This window comes from Bombina bombina, chromosome 12, assembly GCF_027579735.1.
Source record: "Bombina bombina isolate aBomBom1 chromosome 12, aBomBom1.pri, whole genome shotgun sequence".
Classification (NCBI taxonomy): Eukaryota; Metazoa; Chordata; class Amphibia; order Anura; family Bombinatoridae; genus Bombina; species Bombina bombina.
This window is the reverse complement of record NC_069510.1, coordinates 144,612,230-144,624,471: the sequence shown is the minus strand read 5'-3', so window position 1 is coordinate 144,624,471 and position 12,242 is coordinate 144,612,230. Positions and strand designations below refer to the sequence as shown.

Here is a 12,242-nt window from a genome sequence, read left to right as displayed (position 1 = left end):
GTTTACTCCCCTCATTTGAGGAATCATCTTGGGCAATATCATTATCTGTGGCAGTACTGTCCTTACTTTGTTTGGACGCTATGGCACAATTATCACATAAATTTAAATGGGGAGACACATTGGCTTTCATACATATAGAACATAGCTTATCTGAAGGTACAGACATGTTAAACAGGCTTAAACTTGTCAACAAAGCACAAAAAACGTTTTAAAATAAAACCGTTACTGTCTCTTTAAATTTCAAACAGAAAACACTTTATTACTGAATATGTGAAAAAGTATGAAGGAATTGTTCAAAAATTACCAAAATAACGGAACCGGAGCCGTTTTAAAATTTAACCCCTATACAGTCCCAGCTATAGTCTTTGCTGAGACCCAACCAAGCCCAGAGGGGAATACGATACCAAATGACGCCTTCTAGAAGCTTTTTTCGTGATTCTTAGATCCTCACACATGCATCTGCATGCCCTGCTCTCCAAAAACAACTGCGCAGTAATGGCGCGAAAAACAGAATTTATGCTTACCTGATAAATTACTTTCTCCAACGGTGTGTCCGGTCCACGGCGTCATCCTTACTTGTGGGAACCAATACCAAAGCTTTAGGGCACGGATGATGGGAGGGAGCAAATCAGGTCACCTAGATGGAAGGCACCACGGCTTGCAAAACCTTTCTCCCAAAAATAGCCTCAGAAGAAGCAAAAGTATCAAATTTGTAAAATTTGGTAAAAGTGTGCAGTGAAGACCAAGTCGCTGCCTTACATATCTGATCAACAGAAGCCTCGTTCTTGAAGGCCCATGTGGAAGCCACAGCCCTAGTGGAATGAGCTGTGATTCTTTCAGGAGGCTGCCGTCCGGCAGTCTCATAAGCCAATCGGATGATGCTTTTAAGCCAAAAAGAGAGAGAGGTAGAAGTTGCTTTTTGACCTCTCCTTTTACCAGAATAAACAACAAACAAGGAAGATGTTTGTCTGAAATCCTTTGTAGCCTCTAAATAGAATTTTAGAGCACGAACTACATCCAAATTGTGCAACAAACGTTCCTTCTTTGAAACTGGATTTGGACACAAAGAAGGCACAACTATCTCCTGGTTAATATTTTTGTTAGAAACAACTTTCGGAAGAAAACCAGGTTTAGTACGCAAAACCACCTTATCTGCATGGAACACCAGATAAGGAGGAGAACACTGCAGAGCAGATAACTCTGAAACTCTTCTAGCAGAAGAAATTGCAACCAAAAACAAAACTTTCCAAGATAATAACTTAATATCTACGGAATGTAAGGGTTCAAACGGAACCCCTTGAAGAACTGAAAGAACTAAATTGAGACTCCAAGGAGGAGTCAAAGGTTTGTAAACAGGCTTGATTCTAACCAGAGCCTGAACAAAAGCTTGAACATCTGGCACAGCCGCCAGCTTTTTGTGAAGTAAAACAGATAAAGCAGAAATCTGTCCCTTCAAAGAACTTGCAGATAATCCTTTCTCCAAACCCTCTTGTAGAAAGGATAGAATCTTAGGAATTTTTATCTTGTTCCATGGAAATCCTTTCGATTCGCACCAACAGATATATTTTTTCCATATTTTATGGTGAATTTTTCTAGTTACAGGCTTTCTAGCCTGAATAAGAGTATCAATGACAGAATCTGAGAACCCACGCTTTGATAAAAACATAATTTATGCTTACCTGATAAATTCCTTTCTTCTGTTGTGTGATCAGTCCACGGGTCATCATTACTTCTGGGATATAACTCCTCCCCAACAGGAAATGCAAGAGGATTCACCCAGCAGAGCTGCATATAGCTCCTCCCCTCTACGTCACTCCCAGTCATTCGACCAAGAATCAACGAGAAAGGAGAAACCAAGGGTGAAGTGGTGACTGGAGTATAATTTAAAAGATATTTACCTGCCTTAAAACAGGGCGGGCCGTGGACTGATCACACAACAGAAGAAAGGAATTTATCAGGTAAGCATAAATTATGTTTTCTTCTGTTATGTGTGATCAGTCCACGGGTCATCATTACTTCTGGGATACCAATACCAAAGCAAAAGTACACGGATGACGGGAGGGATAGGCAGGCTCATTATACAGAAGGAACCACTGCCTGAAGAACCTTTCTCCCAAAAATAGCCTCCGAAGAAGCAAAAGTGTCAAATTTGTAAAATTTGGAAAAAGTATGAAGCGAAGACCAAGTTGCAGCCTTGCAAATCTGTTCAACAGAGGCCTCATTCTTAAAGGCCCAAGTGGAAGCCACAGCTCTAGTAGAATGAGCTGTAATTCTTTCAGGAGGCTGCTGTCCAGCAGTCTCATAGGCTAAACGAATTATGCTACGAAGCCAGAAGGAGAGAGAGGTAGCCGAAGCCTTATGACCTCTCCTCTGACCAGAGTACACGACAAACAGTTGCCTGCAAGTAGAACTTGAGGGCACGAACTACATCCAGATTGTGTAGAAGACGTTCCTTCTTTGAAGAAGGATTTGGACACAAGGATGGAACAACAATCTCTTGATTGATATTCCTGTTAGTGACTACCTTAGGTAAGAACCCAGGTTTAGTACGCAGAACTACCTTGTCTGAGTGAAAAATCAGATAAGGAGAATCACAATGTAAGGCTGATAACTCAGAGACTCTTCGAGCCGAGGAAATAGCCATTAAAAACAGAACTTTCCAAGATAACAATTTTATATCAATGGAATGAAGGGGTTCAAACGGGACACCCTGTAAAACGTTAAGAACTAAGTTTAAACTCCATGGCGGAGCAACAGCTTTAAACACAGGCTTGATCCTAGCTAAAGCCTGACAAAAGGCCTGGACGTCTGGATTTTCTGACAGACGCCTGTGTAACAAGATGGACAGAGCTGAGATCTGTCCCTTTAATGAGCTAGCCGATAAACCCTTTTCTAAACCTTCCTGTAGAAAGGACAATATCCTAGGAATCCTAACCTTACTCCAGGAGTAACCTTTGGATTCGCACCAGTATAGGTATTTACGCCATATCTTATGGTAAATCCTTCTGGTAACAGGCTTCCTAGCCTGTATCAGGGTATCAATAACCGACTCAGAAAAACCACGTTTTGATAAAATCAAGCGTTCAATTTCCAAGCAGTCAGCTTCAGAGAAGTTAGATTTTGATGTTTGAATGGACCCTGTATCAGAAGGTCCTGTCTTAGAGGTAGAGACCAAGGCGGACAGGATGACATGTCCACTAGATCTGCATACCAAGTCCTGCGTGGCCATGCAGGCGCTATTAGAATCACTGATGCTCTCTCCTGTTTGATTTTGGCAATCAATCGAGGAAGCAGCGGGAAGGGTGGAAACACATAAGCCATCCCGAAGTTCCAAGGTGCTGTCAAAGCATCTATCAGAACCGCTCCCGGATCCCTGGATCTGGACCCGTAGCGAGGAAGTTTGGCGTTCTGGCGAGACGCCATGAGATCTATCTCTGGTTTGCCCCAACGTCGAAGTATTTGGGCAAAGACCTCCGGATGAAGTTCCCACTCCCCCGGATGAAAAGTCTGGCGACTCAAGAAATCCGCCTCCCAGTTCTCCACTCCCGGGATGTGGATTGCTGACAGGTGGCAAGAGTGAAACTCTGCCCAGCGAATTATCTTTGATACTTCCATCATTGCTAGGGAGCTTCTTGTCCCTCCTTGATGGTTGATGTAAGCTACAGTCGTGATGTTGTCCGACTGAAACCTGATGAACCCCCGAGTTTTTAACTGGGGCCAAGCCAGAAGGGCATGGAGAACTGCTCTCAATTCCAGAATGTTTATTGGCAGGAGACTTTCCTCCTGATTCCATTGTCCCTGAGCCTTCAGAGAATTCCAGACAGCGCCCCAACCTAGTAGGCTGGCGTCTGTTGTTACAATTGTCCAGTCCGGCCTGCTGAATGGCATCCCTCTGGACAGATGTGGCCGAGAAGCCACCATAGAAGAGAGTTTCTGGTCTCTTGATCCAGATTCAGAGTAGGGGACAAGTCTGAGTAATCCCCATTCCACTGACTCAGCATGCACAATTGCAGCGGTCTGAGATGTAGACGTGCAAAGGGAACTATGTCCATTGCTGCTACCATTAAGCCGATCACCTCCATGCATTGAGCTACTGACGGGAGTTGAATGGAATGAAGGACACGGCATGCATTTAGAAGCTTTGTTAATCTGTCTTCTGTCAGATAAATCTTCATTTCTACAGAATCTATAAGAGTCCCCAAGAATGGAACTCTTGTGAGAGGAAAAAGAGAACTCTTCTTTTCGTTCACTTTCCATCCATGCGACCTTAGAAATGCCAGAACTAACTCTGTATGAGACTTGGCAGTTTGAAAGCTTGAAGCTTGTATCAGAATGTCGTCTAGGTACGGAGCTACCGAAATTCCTCGCGGTCTTAGTACCGCCAGAAGGGCACCCAGAACCTTTGTGAAGATTCTTGGAGCCGTAGCCAATCCGAATGGAAGAGCTACAAACTGGTAATGCCTGTCTAAGAAGGCAAACCTTAGATACCGGTAATGATCTTTGTGAATCGGTATGTGAAGGTAAGCATCCTTTAAATCCACTGTGGTCATGTACTGACCCTTTTGGATCATGGGTAAGATTGTCCGAATAGTTTCCATTTTGAACGATGGAACTCTTAGGAATTTGTTTAGGATCTTTAAATCCAAGATTGGCCTGAAAGTTCCCTCTTTTTTGGGAACCACAAACAGGTTTGAGTAAAACCCTTGTCCTTGTTCCGACCGCGGAACCGGATGGATCACTCCCATTAATAACAGATCTTGTACACAGCGTAGAAACGCTTCTTTCTTTATCTGGTTTGTTGACAACCTTGACAGATGAAATCTCCCTCTTGGGGGAGAGAATTTGAAGTCTAGAAGGTATCCCTGAGATATGATCTCTAGCGCCCAGGGATCCTGAACATCTCTTGCCCAAGCCTGGGCGAAGAGAGAGAGTCTGCCCCCCACTAGATCCGGTCCCGGATCGGGGGCCCTCGGTTCATGCTGTCTTTGGGGCAGCAGCAGGCTTCCTGGCCTGCTTGCCCTTGTTCCAGGACTGGTTAGGTTTCCAGCCTTGTCTGTAACGAGCAACAGCTCCTTCCTGTTTTGGTGCAGTGGAAGTTGATGCTGCTCCTGCTTTGAAATTCCGAAAGGGACGAAAATTAGACTGTCTAGCCTTAGCTTTGGCTTTGTCTTGAGGCAGGGCGTGGCCCTTACCTCCTGTAATGTCAGCGATAATTTCTTTCAAACCGGGCCCAAATAAAGTTTGCCCCTTGAAAGGTATATTAAGTAATTTGGACTTAGAAGTTACATCAGCTGACCAGGATTTTAGCCACAGCGCCCTACGTGCCTGAATGGCGAATCCTGAGTTCTTAGCCGTAAGTTTGGTTAAATGTATTACGGCCTCCGAAATGAATGAATTAGCTAGTTTAAGGACTCTAAGCCTGTCCGTAATGTCGTCCAGTGTAGTTGAACTAAGGTTCTCTTCCAGAGACTCAATCCAAAATGCTGCCGCAGCCGTAATCGGCGCGATGCATGCAAGGGGTTGCAATATAAAACCTTGTTGAACAAACATTTTCTTAAGGTAACCCTCTAATTTTTTATCCATTGGATCTGAAAAAGCACAGCTATCCTCCACCGGGATAGTGGTACGCTTAGCTAAAGTAGAAACTGCTCCCTCCACCTTAGGGACCGTTTGCCATAAGTCCCGTGTGGTGGCGTCTATTGGAAACATCTTTCTAAATATTGGAGGGAGTGAGAACGGCACACCGGGTCTATCCCACTCCTTAGTAACAATTTCAGTTAGTCTCTTAGGTATAGGAAAAACGTCAGTACTAGCCGGTACCGCAAAGTATTTATCCAACCTACACAATTTCTCTGGTATTGCAACCGTGTTACAATCATTAAGAGCCGCTAAAACCTCCCCTAGTAATACACGGAGGTTTTCCAATTTAAATTTAAAATTTGAAATATCTGAATCCAATCTGTTTGGATCAGAACCGTCACCCACAGAATGAAGCTCTCCGTCCTCATGCTCTGCAAGCTGTGACGCAGTATCAGACATGGCCCTAGTATTATCAGCGCACTCTGTTCTCACCCCAGAGTGATCACGCTTGCCTCTTAGTTCTGGTAATTTAGCCAAAACTTCAGTCATAACAGTAGCCATATCTTGTAATGTTATCTGTAATGGCCGCCCAGATGTACTAGGCGCCATAATATCACGCACCTCCCGGGCGGGAGATGCAGGTACTGACACGTGAGGCGAGTTAGTCGGCATAACTCTCCCCTCGCTGTTTGGTGAAATTTGTTCAAATTGTACAGATTGGCTTTTATTTAAAGTAGCATCAATACAGTTAGTACATAAATTTCTATTGGGCTCCACCTTGGCATTGGAACAAATGACACAGGTATCTTCCTCTGAATCAGACATGTTTAACACTCTAGCAATAAACTTGCAACTTGGTTACAATCTTATTTAACAAAAAACGTACTGTGCCTCAAAGAAGCACTAAACGATTAAATGACAGTTGAATAATGAACTGAAAAACAGTTATAGCATCAATCCTTAAAAACAACACAACTTTTAGCAAAGGTTTGTTCCCATTAGTAAAGTAACAATAATTAAATTTGAAAATAAAAATTACAGTGCAACGTTTTTTAACCACAGTCAATATATAAGTCTCACAGCTCTGCTGAGAGAATCTACCTCCCTCCAAAGAAGTTTGAAGACCCCTGAGTTCTGATAGAGATGAACCGGATCATGCAGGAAATACAAGAGTAACTGACTGGAAATTTTTGATGCGTAGCAAAGAGCGCCAAAAACGGCCCCTCCCCCTCACACACAGCAGTGAGAGAGAAACGAAACTGTCACAATTAAAACAAGCAACTGCCAAGTGGAAAAATAATGCCCAAATATTATTCACTCAGTACCTCAGAAAATGCAAACGATTCTACATTCCAGCAAAAACGTTTAACATGATAAATACCTATTAAAAAGTTTAGTGTACTTATAACAGAGTAATTCCGGTGAAATACCATCCCCAGAATACTGAAGTGTAGAGTATACATACATGTCATTATAACGGTATGGCAGGATTTTCTCATCAATTCCATTCAGAAAATAAAAACTGCTACATACCTCAATGCAGATTCATCTGCCCGCTGTCCCCTGATCTGAAGCTTTTACCTCCCTCAGATGGCCGAGAAACAGCAATATGATCTTAACTACTCCGGTTAAAATCATAGTAAAAACTCTGGTAGATTCTTCTTCAAACTCTGCCAGAGAGGCAATAACACGCTCCGGTGCTATTGTAAAATAACAAACTTTTGATTGAAGTTATAAAAACTAAGTATAATCACCATAGTCCTCTCACACATCCTATCTAGTCGTTGGGTGCAAGAGAATGACTGGGAGTGACGTAGAGGGGAGGAGCTATATGCAGCTCTGCTGGGTGAATCCTCTTGCATTTCCTGTTGGGGAGGAGTTATATCCCAGAAGTAATGATGACCCGTGGACTGATCACACATAACAGAAGAAATCAAGCGTTCAATCTCCAAGCAGTCAGTTGGAGTGAGGCCAGATTCGGATGTTCGAACGGACCTTGAACAAGAAGGTCCCGTCTCAAAGGTAGCTTCCATGGTGGAGCCAATGACATATTCACCAGGTCTGCATACCAAGTTCTGCGTGGCCACGCAGGAGCTATCAAGATCACCGAAGCCCTCTCCTGATTGATCCTGGCTACCAGCCTGGGAATGAGAGGAAACGGTGGGAATACATAAGCTAGGTTGAAGGTCCAGGGCGCTACTAGTGCATCTACTAGAGTCGCCTTGGGATCCCTGGATCTGGACCCGTAGCAAGGAACCTTGAAGTTCTGACGAGACGCCATCAGATCCATGTCTGGAATGCCCCATAATTGAGTTATGTGGGCAAAGATTTCCGGATGGAGTTCCCACTCCCCCGGATGAAATGTCTGACGACTCAGAAAATCCGCTTCCCAATTTTCCACTCCTGGGATGTGGATTGCAGACAAGTGGCAGGAGTGAATCTCCGCCCATTGAATTACTTTGGTCACTTCTTCCATCGCCAGGGAACTCCTTGTTCCCCCCTGATGGTTGATATATGCAACAGTCGTCATGTTGTCTGATTAAAACCTTATGAATTTGGCCTTTGCTAGTTGAGGCCAAGCCTTGAGAGCATTGAATATCGCTCTCAGTTCCAGAATGTTTATCGGGAGAAGAGATTCTTCCCGAGACCATAGACCCTGAGCTTTCAGGGGTTTCCAGACCGCGCCCCAGCCCACCAGACTGGCGTCGGTCGTGACAATGACCCACTCTGGTCTGCGGAAGCTCATCCCTTGAGACAGGTTGTCCAGGGTCAGCCACCAACGGAGTGAATCTCTGGTCCTCTGATCTACTTGGATCGTCGGGGACAAGTCTGTATAATCCCCATTCCACTGTCTGAGCATGCACAGTTGTAATGGTCTTAGATGAATTCGCGCAAAAGGAACTATGTCCATTGCCGCAACCATCAAACCTATTACTTCCATGCACTGCGCTATGGAAGGAAGAAGAACAGAATGAAGTACTTGACAAGAGCTTAGAAGTTTTGATTTTCTGGCCTCTGTCAGAAAAATCTTCATTTCTAAGGAGTCTATTATTGTTCCCAAGAAGGGAACTCTTGTTGACAGGAATAGAGAACTTTTTTCTACATTCACTTTCCACCCGTGAGATCTGAGAAAGGCTAGGACAATGTCCGTATGAGCCTTTGCTTGTGGCAGAGACGACGCTTGAATCAGTATGTCGTCCAAGTAAGGTACTACTGCAATGCCCCTTGGCCTTAGCACCGCTAGAAGGGACCCTAGTACCTTTGTGAAAATTCTTGGAGCAGTGGCTAATCTGAATGGAAGTGCCACAAACTGGTAATGCTTGTCCAGAAAGGCGAACCTTAGGAACCGATGATGTTCCTTGTGGATAGGAATATGTAGATACGCATCCTTTAAATCCACCGTGGTCATGAATTGACCTTCCTGGATGGTAGGAAGAATTGTCCGAATGGTTTCCATTTTGAACGATGGAACCCTGAGAAATTTGTTTAGGATCTTGAGATCCAAAATTGGCCTGAATGTTCCCTCTTTTTTGGGAACTATGAACAGATTGGAGTAAAACCCCATCCATTGTTCTCCTAATGGAACAGGATGAATCACTCCCATTTTTAACAGATCTTCTACACAATGTAAGAATGCCTGTCTTTTTATTTGGCCTGAAGACAATTGAGACCTGTGGAACCTTCCCCTTGGGGGTAGTTCCTTGAATTCCAGGAGATAACCTTGAGAAACTATTTCTAGCGCCCAAGGATCCTGAACATCTCTTGCCCAAGCCTGAGCGAAGAGAGAGAGTCTGCCCCCCACCAGATCAGGTCCCGGATCGGGGGCCAACATCTCATGCTGTCTAAGTAGCGGTAGCAGGCTTCTTGGCCTGCTTACCTTTGTTCCAGCCTTGCATCGGTCTCCAGGCTGGCTTGGTTTGAGAAGAATTACCCTCTTGCTTAGAGGATGTAGAATTTGAGGCTGGTCCGTTTCTGCGAAAGGGACGAAAATTTGTTTTATTTTTAGCCTTAAAAGACCTATCCTGAGGAAGGGCGTGGCCCTTTCCCCCAGTGATGTCTGAAATAATCTCTTTCAAGTCAGGGCCAAACAGTGTTTTCCCCTTGAAAGGGATGTTAAGCAATTTGTTCTTGGAGGACACATCCGCTGACCAAGACTTTAGCCAAAGCGCTCTGCGCGCCACAATAGCAAAACCTGAGTTTTTCGCCGCTAATCTAGCTAATTGCAAAGTGGCGTCTAAGGTAAAAGAGTTAGCCAATTTAAGTGCTTGAACTCTGTCCATAACCTCCTCATAAGAAGATGCTTTATTGAGCGACTTTTCTAGTTCTTCGAACCAGAAACACGCTGCTGTAGTGACAGGAACAATGCATGAAATTGGTTGTAGAAGGTAACCTTGCTGAACAAACATCTTTTTAAGCAAACCCTCTAATTTTTTATCCATAGGATCTTTGAAAGCACAACTATCTTCTATAGGGATAGTGGTGCGTTTGTTTAGAGTAGAAACCGCCCCCTCGACCTTGGGGACTGTCTGCCATAAGTCCTTCCTGGGGTCAACCATAGGAAATAATTTCCTAAATATAGGGGGAGGGACAAAAGGTATGCCGGGCCTTTCCCATTCTTTATTTACAATGTCCGCCACCCGCTTGGGTTTAGGAAAAGCTTCGGGGGGCACCGGGACCTCTAGGAACTTGTCCATCTTACATAATTTCTCTGGAATGACCAAATTGTCACAATCATCCAGAGTAGATAACACCTCCTTAAGCAGAGCACGGAGATGTTCCAATTTAAATTTGAATGTAATAACGTCAGGTTCAGCTTGTTGAGAAATTTTTCCTGAATCTGAAATTTCTCCCTCAGACAAAACCTCCCTGGCCCCTTCAGACTGGTGTAAGGGCATGTCAGAACCATTATCATCAGCGTCCTCATGCTCTTCAGTATCTAAAACAGAGCAGTCGCGCTTTCGCTGATAAGTGGGCATTTTGGCTAAAATGTTTTTAATAGAATTATCCATTACAGCCGTTAATTGTTGCATAGTAAGGAGGATTGGCGCACTAGATGAACTAGGGACCTCCTGAGTGGGCAAGACTGGTGTAGACATAGAAGGAGATGATGCAGTACCATGCTTACTCCCCTCACTTAAGGAATCATTTTGGGCAACATTATTATCAGTGGCATCATTGTCCCTACTTTGTTTGTCACATTCATCACATATATTTAAATGGAGAGGAACCTTGGCTTCCGAACATACAGAACATCGTCTATCTGATGGTTCAGACATGTTAATAGGCATAAACTTGATAACAAAGCACAAAAAACGTTTTAAAATAAAACCGTTACTGTCACTTTAAATTTTAAACTGAACACACTTTATTACTGAATATGTGCAAAAGTATGAAGGAATTGTTCAAAATTCACCAAAATTTCACCACAGTGTCTTAAATCCTTAAAAGTATTGCACACCAAATTTGAAAGCTTTAACTCTTAAAATAACGGAACCGGAGCCGTTTTTACATTTAACCCCTATACAGTCCCTGGTATCTGCTTTGCTGAGACCCAACCAAGCCCAGAGGGGAATACGATACCAAATGACGCCTTCAATAAGCTTTTTCAGTGGATCTGAGCTCCTCACACATGCATCTGCATGCCTTGCTTCTCAAAAACAACTGCGCATTAGTGGCGCGAAAATGAGGCTCTGCCTATGACTAGAAAAGGCCCCCAGTGAAAAAGGTGTCCAATACAGTGCCTTCCGTTTTTTTAACAGAATTCCCAAGATTAAAATAACTCTTCAAAGTTATAAACCATTAAATATGCTTATAAAGTAATCGTTTTAGCCCAGAAAAATGTCTACCAGTCTTTAAAGCCATTGTGAAGCCCTTTATTCTTATATTTAAAACTAAGAAAATGGCTTACCGGATCCCATAGGGAAAATGACAGCTTCCAGCATTACCAAGTCTTGTTAGAAATGTGTCATACCTCAAGCAGCAAAAGTCTGCTCACTGTTTCCCCCAACTGAAGTTAATTCATCTCAACAGTCCTGTGTGGAAACAGCCATCGATTTTAGTAACGGTTGCTAAAATAATTTTCCTCTTACAAACAGAAATCTTCATCTCTTTTCTGTTTCAGAGTAAATAGTACATACCAGCACTATTTTAAAATAACAAACTCTTGATTGAAGAATAAAAACTACATTTAAATACCAAAAAACTCTTAGCCATCTCCGTGGAGATGTTGCCTGTGCAACGGCAAAGAGAATGACTGGGGAAGGCGGAGCCTAGGAGGGATCATGTGACCAGCTTTGCTGGGCTCTTTGCCATTTCCTGTTGGGGAAGAGAATATCCCACAAGTAAGGATGACGCCGTGGACCGGACACACCTATGTTGGAGAAATGAGGCTCAGTCTATAACTAGAAAGGCCCCCTGACTGAAAAAGGTGTCCAACACAGTGCCTGCCGTTTTATAAACGTTCCCCAAGATTATAAATGCCAATTGTTAGCCTAAATCTGAATAATAAGCCCAAATAAAGCAATCGATTTAGCCCATAAAAATGTCTACCAGTTTTTTTAGCCCTTATTAAGCCCTTTATTCTGTATGTTTGACTAAGAAAATGGCTTACCGGTCCCCATGAGGGGAAATGACAGCCTTCCAGCATTACACAGTCTTGTTAG

At 43.5% G+C, this 12,242-nt stretch overlaps 1 protein-coding gene across 1 annotated transcript in view; it reads right to left on the bottom strand.

The window, feature by feature from the left end:
* The window catches only part of WHRN (whirlin), a 345,573-nt gene that overhangs the window by 228,356 nt on the left and 104,975 nt on the right, over nt 1-12,242 (bottom strand).